The sequence below is a fragment of the Sapajus apella genome, unplaced genomic scaffold (genome assembly GCF_009761245.1).
Source record: "Sapajus apella isolate SASKATOON/1434 unplaced genomic scaffold, GSC_monkey_1.0 scaffold48, whole genome shotgun sequence".
In the NCBI taxonomy this organism is placed as follows: Eukaryota; Metazoa; Chordata; class Mammalia; order Primates; family Cebidae; genus Sapajus; species Sapajus apella.
This window is the reverse complement of record NW_022436988.1, coordinates 11,523,837-11,545,498: the sequence shown is the minus strand read 5'-3', so window position 1 is coordinate 11,545,498 and position 21,662 is coordinate 11,523,837. Positions and strand designations below refer to the sequence as shown.

The window sequence follows — 21,662 nt, the reverse complement described above, 5'->3', positions numbered from 1 at the left end:
GTATAAGTTGGAAATAACAATCAATTTCTTGAAACAGTGCCTTAGGTTAGTATGTCAGTATTATTCCACTGCCATGATACTGCTCAATCGCTAGCATCCACAAAACCTCAGTAGGATACAGCAATAAGTGTTTGTTGCTCACAAGACTGGTGTGGTTATCTAGGTGCCTTTGCTGATCTTTGACTGAGCTTTCATATTTCTGGGGGTCAGCTGACTACTGATTGATCTGGGATGGCCTCAGCTGTGGCAAGTTGGCTGTATCACATAGACCTCTCGTCCTCTAGCTTGGAACACTTTATGTCAATGGAGGAAGTGTAAGCACAGGAGAGGAAATGTGTGAACATGATTTCATGCTTCTGCTTGCCTTGATGTGACTCCAATCATTGCATTGACCACAGCAAGTCACCTGGCCAGCCCCAGGCCGGAACTGAGCAAAAAGACGGAAACAAAGAGGGTCAGTGGATTACAGCCATTAATGCAATTAATCCTCCACAATGAGAGAGGAGGAAAGGCCTGACATGGAAGTAGTTTCAAAGAGGAGGCAAAAAATCAAGGCAGGCCAATTTATGCCATGTTAATTTTAACATCCAAAATTTGAAGTCACATCTTCCATTTTGGGGTGCATTTGCTGCATGTAATAAAGAGATATACGTCATTTTGCAGAAATAAGGGAAGTGCTGAATTTAAGAAGCCTGCACCATTTTATAAAAGTAGGTTTACTATGCTAGTATGCATCAGGCTGAATTTAGAGATTCTGGCACATAGTCCAACTCCACTTAGTTTATTCATACATAATATGAACTCTTTTTTAGAAAAACTGGGGAATATATGTATATATACAATTTAAGTTTTTTAATTTGATTCAAATTTTAAAGTTTAAATTACATATAAAGTATGTATATATGTGCCCGTGTATATATATGTCATGCAACAGAAAACTTTATAATGGATCCATCAGGTTAAGTTTAAGAAGTGAATTTACTTTGTTTAATTTATAAACCATCAACATATTAGTAATTTATAAAGGATTAACATATTTGCAAATTTTCCAGAATTATCCTAGAACTAATCTGGATACTGAAAACATTAAGATGTTCTCCTTTGGTTAAATAAGAGATAATATGTTTAAATGTAGATCTATTTAATATATTTATTATTTATTTATTAATATATTTATTAATTTATTAATATTAATCTATATTTAATATATATAAGCATGTGAGGAAAATGCTGTTTAAGGATTAAAATACCTTTCTCAAGGAGGCAAAATTCAAGTGTTGCATTTTAAAAAATTTTTAGCTGTTATTCCTGGTAAAAACCAAAACTATTTTCACCTTTTCTCCATGCAGGCTGTACTAATTCCATAACTAATTCCGTCACTTCCCAAGTCTGTTAAAATGACTTCTTAAAAAACACACATGAACACACACAGTCTCACAAGCATACAAGCTCTCATAAAATCAAGATAACAAAAAAGAAGCAAATAAACACAATCCTACCAATATAAACTCTTGCAATATCTGGTAATAAAGATTATCTCACATATTCTATTAAAGTCCAATTACAAAATAAAACAAATATAAGTATCAAATGGCTTCATCATAGATGTTGGCTTCTCAACAAACTGAGGCTATGGAGCTTTGGCTGCCTTTTTTGCTTATTTCTGAAAAATATAATTACTGTAAACAGATTGCTATTGTAGTGTTACAATGGGCGCCTTGCCAGGTCATTGTAAGAAGCTAATAGGTTAAAATTTGATGTTGCAACGTTACCCTTTAAAATAAAATGGTACTCTAACAATAATGAGTATAATACAACAACTAAATTCAAGGATACCACAATGGTTTTGACAAAACGCCCTGCTGTCCAGTGACCTCTTTTTCACAATGCCTGGAAATCCTATATATTATATTGCCAGAGAATTTTTGATTTATTAGAAGAAGCATTTTTTTTTAAATCCTGGAGGCAACAGTAAATTCATTAACCTGTATATGGAGATCATAATAGTTATAAAAGTAATATGGCTGGCTGCAAAGCTATATGAATATACTAAAAACTATTGACTTATGTGCTATGGATGGATTGTATAGTATATGAATTATATCTTAATAAAACCATATAAAAATCAAGATAATTTTTTTACAAAAAGAAATATGGATAAAACAAAAGAACAAGCCAGAGACTGGTAGGTTCAATCAGTTGGAGGGTTTCATTTCCCACATTCTGTGGCATACAAAATTGCCTCCCAATGAATAAATTCAGTCTTCTTGTGGGATCTGTCCATTTTCTTTAAGAAAAAGTTTATTTACCTTCATCACTATATATTAACAATTGTTAAACTCTGTGATGTCTTGTGAGCTGTGTCTGTTTTCTCGAGCTATGGGAAGTATTTGATTCTTCTAAGAATTTGTAAGGAAAAGGATGTGATTGAAGTCTCCTACAGGATTCCTAGGGAATGAGATTTTCTTCAGTAAATGTTATCTGCAAGGTTCTTTGAACTGGCTGCACCATAGGTCATATCTGAAGTTGAGCCATGGTGACCTCCATGACCCACATGTACACCTGGGGATGGCCTCCCAGAATTAGAAAATCTGAATTAACTGGAAGACCATGCAAAGGGGAAGAATGATCAACCCCTAATTAACTTGCCTAATTAACTTAAGACCTTCTTCTATTGTTCCTTAATCTGCCTTAATTGATAAGGCAATTGGACTTTGTAAACAACCTTGGTCAACCTCATGCCTCCAGACCCTACCACCCCCACCCAGCTTGCAAAAACCACCCTAAACTGTAACTTCTGTAACTTTCCACTGCCCACCCCAAGCCTATACAACCAACTCCTATCCCACCGCCCAGCGCTGACTCTCTCTTCCGACTCAGCCTGCCCATACCCTGGTGAATAAATAGCCATATTGCTCACACAAAGCCTGTTTGGGGGTCTCTTCATTCATAGTGTGCATTTTAACACTTGGTGCTGAAACCTGGCACAGGGGGACTCCTTTGGGGAGACCAGCCCCCTGTCCTTGCTCTCCCTCTGTGAAGAGACCTACCTATGACCTAGGCTCATCAGACCAGCCCATGCATCCACTCACCATCCTCAGATCAGGTAAGCAGTTTGCCTCAACTCTCAAGGTTGTAGCCTTTTTATCCAAATAACTTCATAGTCCTTGGCTGGTCCTCATGCTTTTGCATGGCAGCTGCCACCCTGATACTCTTAGAATCCCTTAAAATTACAGGTTATGCTCCATCTACCCTCTACAGCTCTCACAGCCTCCAAGGTTTGGTTTTCTCTCCACATCTCACACACTTACTTTCAGCCCCTCACCTTCTCCAGCTTTATACACTCTTTATTAAAACCCCCATAGTAACCATTGCTCTTGGACTTCAACCCAGCCTCTCACTTAATACCTGACATAAACCCTGGACCCCATGACTGTAGCTCCCTAATCCATTTAGTATCCTCCCATTTCCCCATGTTTCTCTTTTTCCTATTCCAGACCCAGCCCACACATGGCTTATTGATGGCAGTTCCTCCAAGCCCAGTTGGTGGCACCAGCCAAAGCTGACTATGCTGTTGTATCCCACTCATCCATTATTGAAGCTGCCACACTCCCCTCTTCCACCACTTCTCAGCAAGCTGAACTGATTGATTGCCTTAACCTGTGCTCTTACTCTTGCCAAAGGACTACATGTTACTATACTAACTCTAAATACACCTTCCACATCCTACACCACCATGCTACCATACGGGCAGAAAGAGGTTTTCTCACTACACAGGGGTCCTCTATTATCAATGCCCCCTTAATAAAGGCTCTCCTCAAGGCTGCTCTCCTCCCAGCCACTGCAGAGGGCTCAGGATTCAAGCCATTCCTAAAGAGCCCACAGGGTATAGAACCTTTGAACTCCTACATGGTCGTACCTTTTGGCTGGGGCCTAACCTTATTCCAGACACTAGTCCTCTTGGGGACTATTGTACAGTCCTCCAACATGCCAGACATGAAATCCACCAGGCTGCTAATTTCCTCTTACCCACTCCAGATTCCTGGGCATATGAAGACACCCTAGCCGGAAGGTCAGTCCTAGTTAAGGGACTAGGGGAGGGACAGTGGGGGTGGGGAGGGATAATGAGGGGAGAAATACCAGATATAGATGATGGGGGGATGAAGGCAGAAAACCACCTTGCCATGTATGTACCTATGCAACAATCCTGCATAATCTTTCCATGTACCCCAGAACCTAAATAACAATAATAAAAAAACCTAATCCTTCAGTTTCTGCAACCTTGGTGGACAGGACCCTTCCTGGTCGTCTATATTACCCCAACTGCTGTCAGTCTACAAGACCGTCCCCAGTGGGTCCATCATTCCCAGATAAAGCTGTGTCCATCAGACAATCGGCCTGACTCCTCTGCCTCCCCCTGGAAGTTACAAGTACTTTCCCCCACTTCTCTTAAACTCACCCGTATCCCTGAAGGGAAGAGTAACCCTATATAAACCTAACATATCTTTTACCTTCATTAGACATCTTCCTAACACCACTATTTAACACAGTCGCCCCTACTACTTAAACCACACCTCAGAAATCTCTGTTTCTATTATTTTCTGTCTGTGCTCAAATTCACTGTACTCATTTACCTTTACATGCCCTGCTTTTGTTTAAGTTGCTGGTTTACATTTTTCCCCCCAGGCAATTACAGTACCCCCAGGCTGCCACCCTTAATTCTCTTGGAGAGAATAGATAATCTTCAGTGGCAGGAAACTCTCCAATTCTTCCACCCCAATAAAGTCGTCTTCATTTCTTTTATAGTCACTCTTAATCTCATTCCCGTTCTCTGCTCATACCTAATCTTGTTAATGAAAGTAAGTGGTCACCTACAGAAACAACATACTTCCTCATACACCATGAAAACAAAAGCTCTCCCTCCACACAGTTATCCACTACAACCTTTAACAGCTGCAGCCCTTGCTGGTTCCCTTGGTACCTGGGTTCAAGACCCCAGCCCCCCCCCAAGAACACTTCCTCATCTTCTCAGTTTACACTTCCTGTTCTGTCTAAGCCAAGGACTTTTTTTCCTCTGTGATTCTTCTTCTTACACCTGCCTTCCTACCAACTGAACAAGCACTTGTACCCTAATTTTCCTTACCCCCAAAATACATTGGAAGACATATATTGGAAGACATATATGATTAAAATAATCTAGAGTCTGGGATTTGCTTTGTAATCGGAGGTGAATAAGTAGGTAGACATACAGATGAATAAAAGACTGGCTATGAGTTGATAATTTATAAACTAGATGACGGGTTCTTTAGGTATACTATTGTTCTATTTTTTAAGCCTTTTTTTTAATTTTTTGAGTCAAAGTCTTACTCTGTCACCCAGGCTAGAGTAAAGTGGCATGATAATAGCTCACTACAGTGGCAAACTCCTGGGCTCATGCAATCCTCCCATCTCAGCCTCTCGAGTAGGGCGTGCACCACCATGTCTTGCCAATATTTTAATTTTTTGTAGAGACAAGGTCTCACCATGTTGCCCAGGATGGCTTCCAACTCCTGGGCTCATAATCCTCCTGCCTCCGTCTCCCAAAGTGCTAGGATTACAGGCATGAGCCACCACACTCAGTCTACTGTTCTATTTTGTATATGTTTATAGTTCGGTAGTAGAAAAATTTCAAAAACCACATGTATGTATCACGTAGGAGAGTAAGATAGCTTCCATTTGTCCTACTTCCCATATCACTTCTCCATCCTCAGCCTCACTGGCCTCTGTCTGATGGATATCCTCTTAGTTGCTTTGTGTTGCTATAAAGGAATACCTTAAACTGAGTAATTTGTAAAGAAAAGAGATGTATGTTTCTCACAGTTCTGCAGGCTGTACAAGAATCGTGAAGCTTCTGGGGAGGCCCTCAAGCTGCTTCCACTCATGGCAAAAGCAAATGGGAGCAGGCGTGTGCAGAGCTCACATGGCAATAGAGGGGAAGAGAGAGACAGGAGAAGGTGCCAGGCTCTTTTCAACAACCAGTTCTTGCAGGAACTGAGAGTGAAAACTCACTCATTCCCATGAGAATGGCAGCAAGCCATTCATGAGGGACCTGTTTCCATGACCCATACACCTCCCACCAGACCACCACCTCTGACACTGGGGATAACATTTCAACAGGAGACTTGGCAGGACCAAACAAAACATATCCAAACAGTAGTGGATGCTGACCTGCAAGGCTGGCTCCCTGAGCATATAAAGTGTGCAGTTGTTTGCATGTCCCCATGCTCAGAAGGCCCTCACTGTTGGTGTAACACTCTCTTGTCACCTTCCTGAAATTGTAATAATTTTTAAATAAGTGCTGTAATTTTTCATTTGCACTGAGCCCCATCAGTTAGGTAGGCAGCCAGTCTTGCTGAATTATTTATGTTATGTTTTGAGACAGAGTTTCTTTCTGTTGGCCAGGCTGGAATGCAGTGACGTCATCTAGGCCCACTGCAACCTCTGCCTCCCAGGTTCAAGCGATTCTCCTGCCTCAGCCTCCTGAGTAGCTGGGATTACAGGTGCCTGCCACCATACCCTGCTAATTTTTTGTATTTTTAGTAGAGACAGTCTTTCACCACGTTAGCCAGGATGGTCTTGATCTCCTGACCTCATGATCTGCCCACCTTGGCCTCCCAAAGTGTTGGGATTACAGGCATGAGCCATCACACCCGGCCAATCTTGCTGAATTATATTAGTGTGTGCAGTAAAGATTTAACTCTGTGCAGTAAAGACTTGCCCCTTTCCTCCTAACTCTCAGGAGGTCATCTCTAAGCCTTTGGAATGTCCTCTCTGATAAGAATGTCTTTGTTTACCTGGGGGTGATAGGAACATGCCAGAGTGTTTATGGTAATATTGTTATGGCAGGGGGTGGGCAGAGTAACAGCCCAACATCTGGAGGCACTAGTGACTGAGTTCAACCATACAGCAGTCATGTATATAAAAGTGATAAACGTTGCCAACTCTTAATAAAAACTCTGGACACCAAAGTTCAAGTGGGCTTTCCTCATTGCCAGTTTCTCTGTGTATTTTCACATATCATTGTTAGTAGTGACACACATCTACATGACTCCACTGGAAGAGAACGACTCGGAGCTCTACCCCAGGCCCCTTCTCAACTTTGTTCTATGTGCCTCTGTGCCTCTTCCCGTTGCTAATTTTGACCTGCATCCTTTAGTGTCATAAACCATAACCATGAGTATTACCGTTTTGCTGCGTTCTGTGAGTCCTTTTAGCAATTTTTTTAAATGAAAAGTGGTCTTAGAGACTCCCTCAAACTCACAGGGTAACCTTAATGAGCTTCCATGTCCTCTGGCTTACTGTTGGGTTCTGTCAATGCAGAGGCCCCATAGAAAACTGGGGGAAGATTAATGAGAGGCCAAGGTATTTATAATTCTGGTTCTCTCCCTGTGACAGAATGTCTTATGCTAGCTGTGTCTCTGAAAGTCAGAGGGCTAATGCTCCCCGTAAAGCATCCTGTTCCATATGACTTTTTTCCTTCTAGTTTCCTGTAACTTCCCCTCATCTCTTTGGGTGACAGCTCTTCCACTTCTGCATCCCTTACATCCAGCTACACCTTTGTAATGAATTCCTTTGAAAGTAAACCATCTCATGTTTTCATTTTTGTTTTCCCTAACCTAAGCAGGTCTTCTGCCAGAACTCTGCCTGATAGAAAATATAAGGGCAAGAAGTATAAAAAATGTGGGGTGGCAACGATTGTTGTGCTCTGTGTTTTTTTATTATTATTGCATTGTCTTATATTTTGCAGTAAAACCTTTCATACTTTTGTTATCAAGAAGAAATATTACTTTGAAAAAAGTAGTAATGCATTTGGACACCTAGCAGTTCTACTTTCAGAAGCCTTAACCTCTGAATTGAGCCCTTTCTTCATGCAACCAGTGCTCTATTTGAGGTCAGTAATCCCTTAACCCTCCCTTTGTTCTTCGTCATCACTCATTGGCTACTTTGGCTACCATCCCTTCCTTCCCTCTCATGTCGTAAAAACTCCCTGAGGATTGCTGAGTGATGACTTGCTGTTGATCCTGGAGTTTTCATTTTTATTTCACTTTCAGCCCCCACAGATCTCTATGATTTCTAAGAGTGGAAAGTTGGTTCCATCCTCCCAGCTGGTTCTCTCTGGCTTTCCCAGTGCTGTAGAGCATGGAGGTAGCAGAGAGGGTAGGCAACGTAAAGCAGCAAATGTAACCAGAAAAGGGCAATTTCATCATTTTGTTTTTCATACATTTCCCCCCAAAATAGGATGATCACATCCTCATTATTAAATGCAGTCTAATTTTTAAAGGAAAAGGTATCTTATTTGAGTAACTATTTCTGAAAATGTTGACGTTAATAGTTGAACGCTGTTAAGTGTTCTTTTAGTTGTATTGACTGCCATTAGATGTATCCCAATTAGTGGGATTACATAAAAGGATGAAAACAGCTATGAATATTATATAATATATAATACATAATATAATATTTAATGATATCTAATTTCTTATGGAACAATGAGGTAATTAAATACCCTGTTCCTTGTTTAATTGGGGATTTCCAGGTACAGACTAGAAAACCTGCTAGACAAATTCTAAAAGAGCTGTTACCAAACACTTTGTATAATGCTTTTCACAGGAAAGTTTCTTTCAGAACATAGAGCTGGTTAGAGATTAGTGCTCCTGATAGATTTGGGGTGAACTGACAGAAGGGAACTGAAACTTGTTAAAAAATCTCCAACATGCTCTGCACTATCTATACTTCATGCTTACAGATACTGTCTTGTTTAACTGTGTTGTAAGCTAGGTATTATTATTTCTATTTTGCACACAAGTAAATTGCCCAAATTTTATAGCTGGTAACTTTGATTCAAATCTTCGTACTTTGTAATATGGCAAACTTCTATATCAATGTTAATTTGTCTAATACATATATTTTGTACAAATTCAAGCCCATTAGATCCTTTTGTTAAATGAACAAATTATGTTAATGATTTTAAGGAATAATAATATCAACTAGTAAAATTTCCAGATATTGGGATAAGTGGCTTTTTCATATAAGAAGTCAATAATTTTTCATATAAGAAGTCAAGTTAAGAAAATAAACCTTCAAAGACAATGAGAGCTCTATCTCTCACAGAAGAATCTGAGTAATAAACTTTCTGTGTAGGAAATAGTCATGTTTTCGATCTTTAACATGGGCCAGACTAAAAATATATCTATCATTGATTGAGTTCCTGATTTATTCTTCATATACCACAGTAGAATCTCTAACTATGATTGGCACCTAAGTTGACCTTTTGTGGCCCTGAAATAGATTCTCAGGTTTAAAAAAAAGAATAGGGTGACTATGTCTGGAAAAGTTCAGGTCTGGGTTCATGTCACAACTGGATGAAGCCGCGGATTAGGATTTCCTCACTTTCCAGCCTCAGCCTTTGTTAAGTTTGTTTCACTTAAGAGATGTGCCTTTAGCCCTGTTGGGTGAGTCAAAGTTGATCTGTGCCAGGGCTCTCGCTAATACCGGTTTTTTCCTCATCCTCATTATATCCTCTGTAATTGAGAAGGTTTTCCTATTATCTCTCTAAAGCCACTAAGTTATTGAACTGCTGAATTCTGACTTAAACCACGAAACCCAGGCAATACCCAGCAGGAGATAAGAGATTTATTTAGTGGAAAAATTGAACCAGTGTGTCTCTAGGACTCTGGACACAGCAGAGGATGGTGAGACTAAGAGGAAGTCTGCACTGTGACCTCTAAAACGTGCCTCTGCCCAATAGCCCCACATTCAAGCAGGGAAAATTCCTACAGAACTCCCCAAAGAAAACCTCCCAGCACCTCTAAGGCCAATATTGTTGGTGCTCTGCTACCCACCCCACCACCTGTGGGTCTTCCAGATCCCCTTTATCATATCAGAGAACCTGTCCCCAAGCCTTTGTGTGCTTCTGCTTCTAGGCTGGTACTTGGGACTCTATTTGAAGGGCATTTTTGCTACTGGAGCCTCTTTGACCTGTATGCCAAAGAGAGAACTAGAGATGTCTGGGAGTTATCCTTCTCCTCAGGTGACACTCAACTAGTAACTGACTGAGACGGTGTATGAGAGTCTAGCGCATGTACCTTACCATACACTTTCCCTGTAGCACTGGATTGGAGCTGGGATTTTGCCTGGAATCTTACTCTTCTTACTCCTTCTTGCCTTCTTCTCTGCCATGCTAATCCAACTCTTATCAATGTCACAAGGGTGTTTGCTTAATAGATCACTATTCTAATAATTCTCTTAGCACTTGCTTTTGGAGAACTTAATCCAAAATGGAACCCAATCACTACACAGAAAAACACCAGGCACACAGTCTTTTCCATATGCTATCTAGCGCCCCAGTCTTAAAAAGAAATGTACACCCAGGAATCACCAAGCATCTTCGGAAGAAAGCTTCCAAGATGAAACTCGGAGACCAAAGCAAAACAAATCAATATGAAAATCAGGGAACAGAAACAACAAAAACAAAAATGCCAAAACCTCAGTGTCAAAGTCAGTATTTACATTAGGTTTGAGTGTTTACGTTATTTTAACATTACAAATAGTTGTCATCAGCATCATCACCTGGGAACTCATTAAAATGAAACTTCTCAGGCTCACCACAGAGCTACTGAATCAAAAACTCTCTGGGTAGAGCCCAGCAGTTTTGAATTTTAACAAGCCTTGCAGTCAATTCTGATCTAGCCGCATGTTGGAAATAACACATCAGAAGCATGTAATAACAACAATAAGTTGTTATATAAATACATTAAGAGAATGGGAGAAGGAAAGTGTCTGTTTGGAGAATGGAGAAGCAGAAATCTTAATCTCATTTATCCTAAGTAGAAGTCAACAGATTAGTAACTAAGATTGCTATACCAAATAGCACCATTCGCTCATTCATTGAACAAATGCATTGAGTACTTACTGTATTCTTGGCATGGTCCTTCATTCTAATACAACCACAAGCAAGAAAAAAAAGCTGCTGTTCTCCTGAAGCTTACGTTCTAAGTGGGGAAATGATAAACACACAAGTAACAAAAAGAAAAACACAGGAGACACTGATGACAGTGTGAAGGAGCATCTATTCTACATTGAGTACTTAGGGAATACTCTGATGAGTGACATCAGGACAGACAAAAGACACAGAAGCAACCCCAGCTCAATCATTTGGATCTTCACAGGCTTTGGGAAATATTTGGGGATTTATTGAGTGAAACAGGAAGGCAGTCCAGGATTTTGAGAAGATATATAACTTGATCAGACTTACGTTAAGGCTCTGTGGAGGTGGAAAATTATATTTTCCAAATAGGGCCATAAAAATGTTTCTCATCCCACATCTTTTTCTATAATGTGTCCCTGACATGTCTCTCACTGGAAAGTAAATTCTGTGTCCTCTCACTCAAATTTGGGGAAGTTTGTGACTTCTGTGCTTGGCAAGGCTAGGTCAGAAAAAGCAACTAACTTTCTTTATTTTCTTTCTCTTTCTTCCTTTCCTTTCTTTCTTTCTCTTTCTTTTCTTTCTTTCCTTCCTTCCTTCTTTCTCTCTCCTTTCTTTCTGTCTCTCCTCTCTCTTTTCTTTCCCACCCTCCCTCCTTTCCTTCCTTTTTTTCCTTCCTTCCCTTTCTCCTCTTCTCTCCTTCCTTCTTTCTCTTCTCTCTCTTTTCTTCCTTCCTTCTTTCCCTTCTCTCTCTCTTTTCTTTTTCTTCCTTTCTTCTTTCCCTCCTTCCCCCTTCCTTCTTTTTCCTCTCACCTTCCATTCTTCCTTCCTTTCTTCTCCCCTTCCCTTTCTTCTCTTTCTCCCTTTCTTCTCTTTCTCACTTTTCTTCCTTTCATCCTTCCCTTCTTCCTTCTTTTTCCTCCCTCCCTCCCTCCTTTCTTCCTCCTGTCTTTCCTTCCTTTCATCCTTCCCCTCTTTCTTTTATCTTTCTCTTCCCTCCCTCCCTCTATCTCCCCCTCTCTCTTTCTTTAAAAGTTGTTCAGAGCATTCATGTTTAGACCCCTGAGGCTTCAAGTAAGAGAGCTAAGGCCATAGAAAGGCCTCCTGTGGTCATTGTAGGTAGTTGTTCTAACACTCACAGGCTCCTAGCCCAGGTGCCAGCCAGGTGAGTGAAAAACACACATTCAAGCGATCGCAGCCCCAGCTTTCAGGTCCCAGCATTTGACTCTTCCCAGCTGAGGCTTTAGATCCTCATCGAGAAAAGGCAGATCATTCCTCTTGTGCCCTGTTCAATTCGCTGACCTACAAAATCTTCAGCATAATACAAAAATTGTTTTACACCACTGAGCTTGGGTTGTTTGCTGTGCAGCAATTGTAGCTGAAACAGTGAAAATAGATTTCAGAACCTTGCTACACACAGAGCCAGCATTACCAGAAGCATCAGTATCACCTGGCAGCTGGTGAACAATGTGGGATCTCAAGCCCATTCCAGGCCTGCAACATCAGAATGCGCATTTTAACCAGATGTCCAGGTGATCCGAAAGCACGTCAGAGTATGCTTTCCAATCTGTTTTAATCTTTGAGCTAAAGCACACTTACAGGAAGATGTACATATCATAAGTGACTATTTACCTATGCATACATTTGTACAACTCCCACCCAGATGAATATAGAGAACATTTATTTCCATCACACCCAGAAAATTTCCATGTGTTCCTTCTGAATCAAAAACCTCTCTCAAACCCTCCCAGAAATAACAACTTTTCTGACTTCTACCGCCATATATAAAATATCTTGCTCTCAAATTTCATAAAAATGTAATCATTCAGTGTGAATTTTGTTTGTTTCTGGCTTCTTTTGCTAACTGTACTGTTTTTGAAATTGATTCTTTTTGTATTTATCAGTAGCCTATTCTTAAAAATTGCTGTGTCGTGTTTCATAGAAATACAGCACTTTTTAAATTTTATTTATTGATGGACACCTGGCATTTTCTAGTTAGTAGTTATAATAACTCACGAGAGAGAGAGAGAGAGAGAGAGAGAGAGAGAGAGAGAGAGAGAGAGAGTGTGTGTGTGTGTGTGTGAACACAAGTACAGTATTCATTTCTCTTAGAGAAGAAATACCTATGAGTGGAACTGTTGGGTTATAGGTAGGTGTGTGTTTAACTTTATTAGAAATTGCTAAAGTGTTTTCCAATGTGGTTGGGCCATTTTACTTTCCCACAAGCAACAAGGAGAGATCTAGTCACTCTACTTCTTTGACAATAGTCGTTATTGTTAGAAGCTTAAATTTAGCCTTTCTGGTGGGTGTGTAGTAGAACTTCTTCGTGGTTTTCACTTGAATTTCCTTAATGACTAATGATGTAGAACACTTCTTCATATGCTTATTGACTATGAGATATCTTCTCTGAGAAATCCCTACTCAGTCTTTTTTCTGTAGTTTAATTGAGCTGTATTGAGTGGAGAAGTTCACTACTATTCTACAAATGAGTCCTTTGTCAAACCATGGGGCTGCAGACACTTCCTAAGATGATTCCTAATAATCCTTGCCTCCTCGTATTCATACCCTTGGGCAATCAATCCCTTTTCTTTGAGTGCCAGTGAGACCTATGTCTTGTTTCTAATCAACAGTTGAAAAAAGAGATGAGATGTCACTACTCCCATGTTTAGATGACATAAAGTTATAACTTACATCTTGCGAATAGGCTGTACTTTTTTGTTGGCCTGTATACTTCATGAAGCAGCTGCTGTGCTGGAGAGGCCAACATGCAAGGAGCTAAGGGTAACTGAAGCCGGTAACCCAGCTTGCCAAGAGGAACACGATTCCACCAAATACCATGTGCGCTCAGAGGCAGATCCCTTCCACGTCAGCTTTCAGATAACATTCCAGCCCTGGCTGAAATCCTGACTCCAGCATTGTAAGAGATCCTAAAGCAGAAAATCCAGCTAAACTATGTTCAAACTCCTGCCACACAGAAGTTACGAGATAATAAACATATTGTTTTCAGTTGCATAATTTGTCATTTTTTATACAATAGAAAATACATATGCAAATACATTTCCTGAGTTATAAATTATCATGCTGATGGCTGTGCAGTGGTAGCTCAGTGTGGTTTTAATTTGCATTTTCTAAATAATGCTTTTGATATGCTTTGGGCTGTCGTATACCTTCAGTGTGGAGTATTTGTTCAAACCTTTTGCCTACACACACACACACACACACACACACACATTTATTTATTTTTGAGACAGGGTCTCACTCTGTCATCTAGGCTGGAGTGCAGCAGCACAATCTCGGCTCACAGCAACGTCCGTCTCCTGGGTTCAAACAATTCTCCTGCCTCAGCCTCCCGAGCAGATGGGACTACAGGCACACGCCACCATGACTGAATAATTTTTGTATTTTTAGTAGAGATGGGGTTCTCCATCTTGGCCAGGCTGGTCTCGAACTTCTGACTTCAAGTGATCTACCCCCCTCTGCCTCTCAAAGTGGTGGGGTTACAGGTGCAAGCCAGCACGGCCAGCCTGTATATTTGATTGGGTTGTTTATTTTTTATTATGATTGAGTAATGAGGCTTTTTAAATCTATAAATTCTGGCTATTTCTTCTTTAAATTCATATAATAAAAATATTTCCTTGCCAGATGCAGTGGCTCACACCTGTAATCCTGGCACTTTGGGAGGCCGAGGCGGGTGGATCACAAGGTCAGGTGTTCGAGCCAGCCTGGCCAAGATGGTGAAACCCTGTCTCTAGTAAAAATACAAAAATTAGCCAGGTGCAGTGGCAGGCACCTGTAATCCTAGCTACTCGGGAGGCTGAGGCAGGACAATCACTTGAATCTGGGAGGTGGAGGTTGCAGTGAGCCGAGATCATGCCACTGCTCTCCAGCCTGGGCAATGGAGCAAGACTCCATGTCAAAAAAAATTTTTTCTCATGCTTGCTTTAGCAGCACATGTACTAAAATTGAAATGATACAGAGAAGAAGATGGTAGATAGGAGGCAGAACTAGCTTGCAGCTCCTGCTCAAACAGAGCAGCATGTGGAGACTCACATTGTGAACTTTTGCTCCAAGAACTACCACAGGAATATACCAGGAAAGCCAAGACAATCCACAGACCCTTTGAAGAACTGGATCACTGCTGCAGGCTCCCTGAGATACTGAAAAACTGAGTCTGCTTGTTTTCCAAAGGGGACACTCATGGTCTGGGGCAAATTTTCAGCCCTGGTTACTGGCTGCCTGGAAATAGACTCGGTGCTGTTGCTGGGCATGGTGGGAGTGAGACTAGCCTTTAGGATTGAAGGCTGCATGGGAGTGGGATGAGGCCTGTGACTGCTCGCTTTCTCCCACTTCCCTGGAAACTTGTATGACTCATCAGAGGCAGCCATAATCCCCTTGGGAATAGAACTCCATTGGACTGAGAACCACCCCCCCACCCCCACAGCAAGCCCTGCCCAGGGAAAGGCTGAGCTCAGACATGCTTATCTCTGTCCCTACCTGGTGGTCTTTCTATCCCCCCCTTTATCGGCCCTCCCGCCATAGCTGAAGATAAAGGAGTTCTGTAGCCCTGTCCATCACCTGAGAAACAAGAATACTTAAACAGGTGGCCCTAGGGCAAGTTTGCATCCTCCAGATAGGACCACAGCTGATGCATTCTTGAAAGCGCCACCTCCTGGCTGGAGACCAACCAACACAAAACCAGCACACTGAACAGAAACACAACCAAGCATCCTCACAGAGTCCACTTTACCCCACTGCTATCTTCACCAGAGCATGTGCTAGCATCCATGGATGAAAGAGCTGAAGATGGATCACATCGCAAGACTCTTTGCAGACACTGCCCAGTACCATCACAGAGTGTAGTAGCTCCACTGAGTGGTGAGATCCAGAAGAGCAAAAACAATTACTACAGTTTGGCTCTCAGGAAGCCCCATTCCTAGGGAAAGGGGGAGAACACCACATCAAAGGAGCACCCCATAGGATGAAAGAATCTAAACAGCAGCCCCTGAATCCCAGCTCTTCCCTCTGACGTAGTCTACCCAAATGAGAAGGAACCAAAAAACCAATTCTGGTAATATGTCTTCAACATCCCCAAAAGATCATACTAGCTCACCATCAATGGATCCAAACCAAGAAGAAATCTCTGGATTGCCAGAAAAGGAATTCAAAAGGTCGATGAGGAAGCTAACATGATACAGAATATAAAAGGAAAATGCTTCAGTGAAATAGCATAAATAAAAAACCATAACAACTTCTGGAATTCAGGGACATACTTAGGGAAATGTAAAATGCACTGGAAATTCTCAGAAATAGAAATGAACAAGCAGAAGAAAGAACCTCAGAGCTCAAAGACAAGGCTTTTGAATTAACCCAGTTTGTCAAAGACAAAGAAAAAAGAATTTTAAAAAATGAACAAAGGCTCCAAGAAGTTTGGTAGTATGTTAAATTTCCAAACCTAAGAATAATTGGTGTTCCTGAGGAATCGGAGAAATCTAAAAATTTGGAAAGCATATTTGAGGGAATAATTGAACAAACTTCCCCAACCTTGCTGGAGATCTAGACATCCAAATACAAGAAGCTCAAAGAACACCTGAGAAATCCATTGCAAAAAGCTCATTGCCTAGGCATATAGTCATCAGATTATCTAAAGTCAAGATGAAGGAAAGAATCTTAAGAGCTGTGAGGCAAAAGCATCAGGTGACCTATAAAGGAAAACCTATCGCATTAACAGTAGATCTCTCAGCAGAAACCCTACAAGCTAGAAGACATTGGGGTCCTATTTTTAGCCTCGTTAAGCAAAACAATGATCAGCTAAGAATCTTATAACCAGCAACACTAAACTTCACAAATGAAAGAAAATAGTCTTTTTCAGACAAACAAATGCTGAGGGAATTTGCCACTACCAACCAGTACTACAAGAACTGATAAAAGGAGCTCTAAATTTTGAAACAAATCCTCAAAATACACCAAGATAGAACCTCCTTAAAGCATAAATCTCACAGGACCTATGTAACAATAACACACACACACACACACACACACACACACACACACACACTCACACACACACACACAAAGTTATTCAGGCAACAAATAACACAATGAATAGAATAATACTTTTCACATTGCAATACTAACATTGAAAGTAAATGGTCTAAATGTTCCACTTAAAAAATAAAGAATGGCAGAAAACATATTTGGAAAATCTATTTGAGGGAATAATTGAGGAAAACTTCTGCAGCCTTGCTAGAAATCTAGTCATACAAATACAAGCTCAAAGAGCATCTGAGAAATTCATTGGTTGGATAAGAATTCACCAACCAAGTTTCTGCTGTCTTCAGGAGACTTACCTAACACATAAGGACTTACATAAACTTAAGTTAAAAAGGTGGAAAAAGATATTCCATGTAAACAGACACCAAAAATGAGCAGGAATAGCTACTTTTACATCAGACAAAACAAACTGTAAAGGAACAGAAGTTTAAAAAGACGAAGAGGGACATTATATAATGATAAAAGGACTAGTCCAACAGGAAAATACCACAATTCTAAATACATATTCACCTAACACTGGAGTTTCCAAATACAGGTATTGATTGACTTACCACCTATGCAACTTACGACCATTCAACTTTACGACCACAATCGCTAGCCACGACTGCTCCGTGTCTGGCAACGCAAACGTTGCCCAGCTGGGCATACGACAGTGTGGACCAGCTTCCGGCAGCACTACTATCTCCGTGTGCACCATTTCAACTGTACATATAGCCTACTCAACTTACAATCAAATTGTGTTACGACCAGTCCGCAGTCCCAACCGTGGTCATAAGCCGAGCACTAGCTGTATATCAAACGATTATTACCAAACCTAGGAAATGAGATCGATGGCAACACAATATTAGCTGGGGACTTTAATACTCCAGTGATGGCCCTGGAAAGGACATAAAAACGGAAAGTCAACAAAGAGTTGAACAATGAACTTCAACCATACCCTACAATAAATGTACTTAACAGACATTTACAGAACATTCTATCCAACAACTACAGAATGTACATTCTATTACATCAGCACATGGAATTCTCCAAAATAGACCATACAATAGGCCACAAAACAAGTCGTAGTAAATTTAAGAAAACTGAAAACATATCAAGTACTTTCTCAGACTACAGTGGAATAAAATTGGAAATCAACTCCAAAAGAAACCCTCAAAACCATGCAAATACATGGAAATTAAATAACCTGCTCCTGAATGACCATTGGGTCAACAATGAAGACAAGATGGAAATTTAAAAATTATTTGAACTGAATGATAATAGTGACACAACCTATCAAAACCTCTGGGATACAGCAAAATCAGTGCTAAAGAGAAAGTTTATAGAATTAAATGCCTACATCAGAAAGTCTGAAACAGCACAAATATTCAGTCTAAGGTCACAACTCATGGAACTGAAGAAACAAGAACAATCCAAATCCAAACTCAACAAAAGAAAAGAAATAATGAAGGTCAGACCAGAACTAAATGAAATTGAAACAAACAAAAAACCACAAAAGGCAAATGAAACAAAAAGCTGGTTCTTTGAAAAGAGAAATAAAATTGAAAAATCATTAGTGAGATTAACCAAGGAAAGAAGAGAAAAGATCCAAATGAGCTCAATCAAACTAAATGGGAGATATTACAACTGATACCACAGAAATATAAAAGATTATTCAAGGCTACTATGAACATCTTTATGTGCATAAACTGGAAAACCTAAATAGAGGAGATGGATAAATTCCTGGAAATATACAATCCTCCTAGATTAAACCAGGAAGATATTGAATCTCTGAACAGACCAATAACAAGCAGTGAGATTGAAATGGTAATTTAAAAATTGCCAACCTGGCCAGGCATGGTGGCTCACACCTGTAATCCCAGCACTTTGGGAGGCTGAGACAGGTGGATCACCTGAGGTCAGGAGTTCAAGACCAGGCTACCTAACATGGCGAAACAGTGTCTCCACTAAAAATACAAAAAAATTAGCTTGGAGTGGTAGCAGGTGGTGGCAATCCTAGCTACCCAGGAGGCTGAGGCAAGAGAATCACTTGAACCCGGGAGATGGAGATTGCAGTGAGCTGAGATGACATCATCGCACTCCAGCGAGCAAAACTCTGTCTCAAAAAAAAAAAATTGCCAATAAAAAAAAGTCCAGGACCAGACAGATTCATAACTGAATTCTATCAGACATTCAAAAAATTGGTACCAATCCTACTGACACTATTCCAAACGATGAAGAAAGAAGTATACACCACATAAACAGAATTAAAAACAAAAAAACATCACATGATCATCTCAATAGATACAGAAAAAGCTTTTGACAAAATCCAGCATCCCTTTATGATTAAAACCCTCAGCAAAATCAGTATAACTTAAGGTAATAAAAGCCATATATGACAAACCCACAGCCAACATCACACAGAATGGGGAAAAGTTGAAAGCATACCTCCCAAGAACTGGAACAAGACAAGGAAGCCCACTTTCACCAATTCTATTCAACATAGTACTGGAAGTCCTAGCCGGAGCAATTGGTCGAGAGGAAGAAATAAATGGCATCCAAATTGGTAAAGAGGAAGTCAAACTGTCTATGTTTGTTGATGGTATGATTGAATAACTAGAAAATCCTAAAGACTTATCCATAAAGCTCCTAGAGGTGATAAATAAATTCAGCAAAGTTCCCAGATACAAAATTAATGTACACAAATCAGTAGCTCTGATATATACCAACAGCGACTAAGCTGAGAATCAAATTAATAACTAAACCCCTTTCACATTAGCTGAAATGAAATAAAATACTTGGGAGTATATCTAACCAAGGACATAAAAGACCTCTATATTGAAAGCTACAAAAACGCCTGAAAGAAATCATAGATGACACAAACAAATGGAAACATATCGCATGCTCATGGATGGGTAGAATCAATATTGTAAAAATGACCCTTCTACCAAAAGCAATATACAAATTCAATGCAATTCCCCTCAAAATACTACCATCATTCTTCACCGAACTGGAAAAAAAATCTTAATATTCATATGGAACCAAAAAGAGCCTACATTGCCAAAGCAAGACTAAGCAAAAAGAACAAATCTGGAGGCATCACATTACCCAACTTCACACTATACTATAAGACCACAGTTACCAAAACAGCATGGTATAAAAATAGGCACATAGACCAGTAAAACAGAAGACAGAACCCAGAAATAAAGCCAAATATTTACAAGGAACTACTATTTGACAAAGCAAATGAAAACATAAAGTTGGGAATGGACACCCTATTCAACAAATAGTGCTGGGATAATTGACAAGCCACATGTAGAAGAATGAAACTGCATTCTTATTTCTCACCTTATACAAAAATCAACTCAAGACGGATCAAAGACTTAAATCTGAGACCTGAAACCATAAAGATTCTGGAAGATGACATCAGAAAAACCCTTCTAGACATTGGCTTAGGCAAGGACTTCATGACCAAGAACCCCAAAGCAAATGCAACAAAAAGATACATGGATGGGACTTAATTGAAAAAGTTTCTGCACAACAAAAGAAATAATCAGCGGAGTTAACAGACAGCCCACAGAGTGGGAGAAAATCTTCATAATCTATACAACAGACAAAGGGCTAATATCCAAAATCTACAAAGAATTCAAACAAATCAGCAAGAATAAAACAACGCTATCAAAAAATGGGCTAAGGACATGAATAGACAATTCCCAAAAGAAGATATACAAATGGCCAACGAGCATATGGAAAAATGCTCAGCATCACTAATGATCAGGGAAATGCAAATCAAAACCACAATGCAATACCACCTTACTCCTGCAAGAGTGGCTATAATAAAAAAATAAAAAACTAATAGATGTTGGCATGGATACCTGAAAGTGGAACTTTTACACTGTTGGTGGGAATGTAAACTAGTAACACCACTATGGAAAAGAGTGTGGAGATTCCTTAAAGAACTAAAAGTAGATCTGCCATTTGATCCAGCAGTCCCACTACGGGGTATCTACCCAGAGAAAAAGAAGTCATTACATAAAAACGATACTTGCACACACATTTATAGCAGCACAATTCACAACTACAAAAATATGGAACCAGTCCAAATGCCCATCAAACAACATGATAAAGAAAATGTGGTATATATATGCCATAAAATACTACTTGTCCATAAAAAGGAAAGAAATAATGGCATTCACAGTAACCTAGATGGAATTGGAGACTTTTATTCTAAGTGAAGTAACTCAGGAATGGAAAACCAAACCCTATGTTCTCATTCATATGTTGGAGCTAGGTTATGAGGAAGCAAAAGCATAAGAATGATACATTGGACTTTGGGGACTCAGGGGTAAGTGTGGAGTTAAAAGGCTACAAATTGGGTACACTGTACACTCCTTGGGTGATGGGTGCACCAGAATTTCAGAAATCACCAATAAAAAACTTATTTATGTAACCAAACACTACCTGTTCCCCAAAAACCTATTGAAATTAAAAAAAAATTTCAAAAAAAAAAAGAATACAGAGAAGCTTAGCATGGCACCTGTGCAAGAATGACATGCAAATTCATTAAGTGTTCCATTAAAATAAACAAATAAATCAAACTTCACATTCTTCCCAGTCTATTGCTAGCATTCTCACTTTTTAAAAAGTGCCTTTCGATAAACCTGCAAAACGA

The 21,662-nt window shown here is 39.9% G+C and overlaps 1 non-coding gene and 1 pseudogene across 1 annotated transcript; one reads left to right on the top strand and one right to left on the bottom strand.

The window, feature by feature from the left end:
- Positions 1–8,559: 8,559 nt before the first annotated feature.
- LOC116525875 lies at positions 8,560–8,620 on the bottom strand. Its single transcript, XR_004257867.1, has one exon. It is a non-coding gene; the product is annotated as a U7 small nuclear RNA (small nuclear RNA).
- A 12,865-nt stretch (positions 8,621–21,485) lies between these two features.
- On the top strand, positions 21,486–21,572 carry LOC116525871 (annotated as a pseudogene).
- Positions 21,573–21,662: the final 90 nt, after the last annotated feature.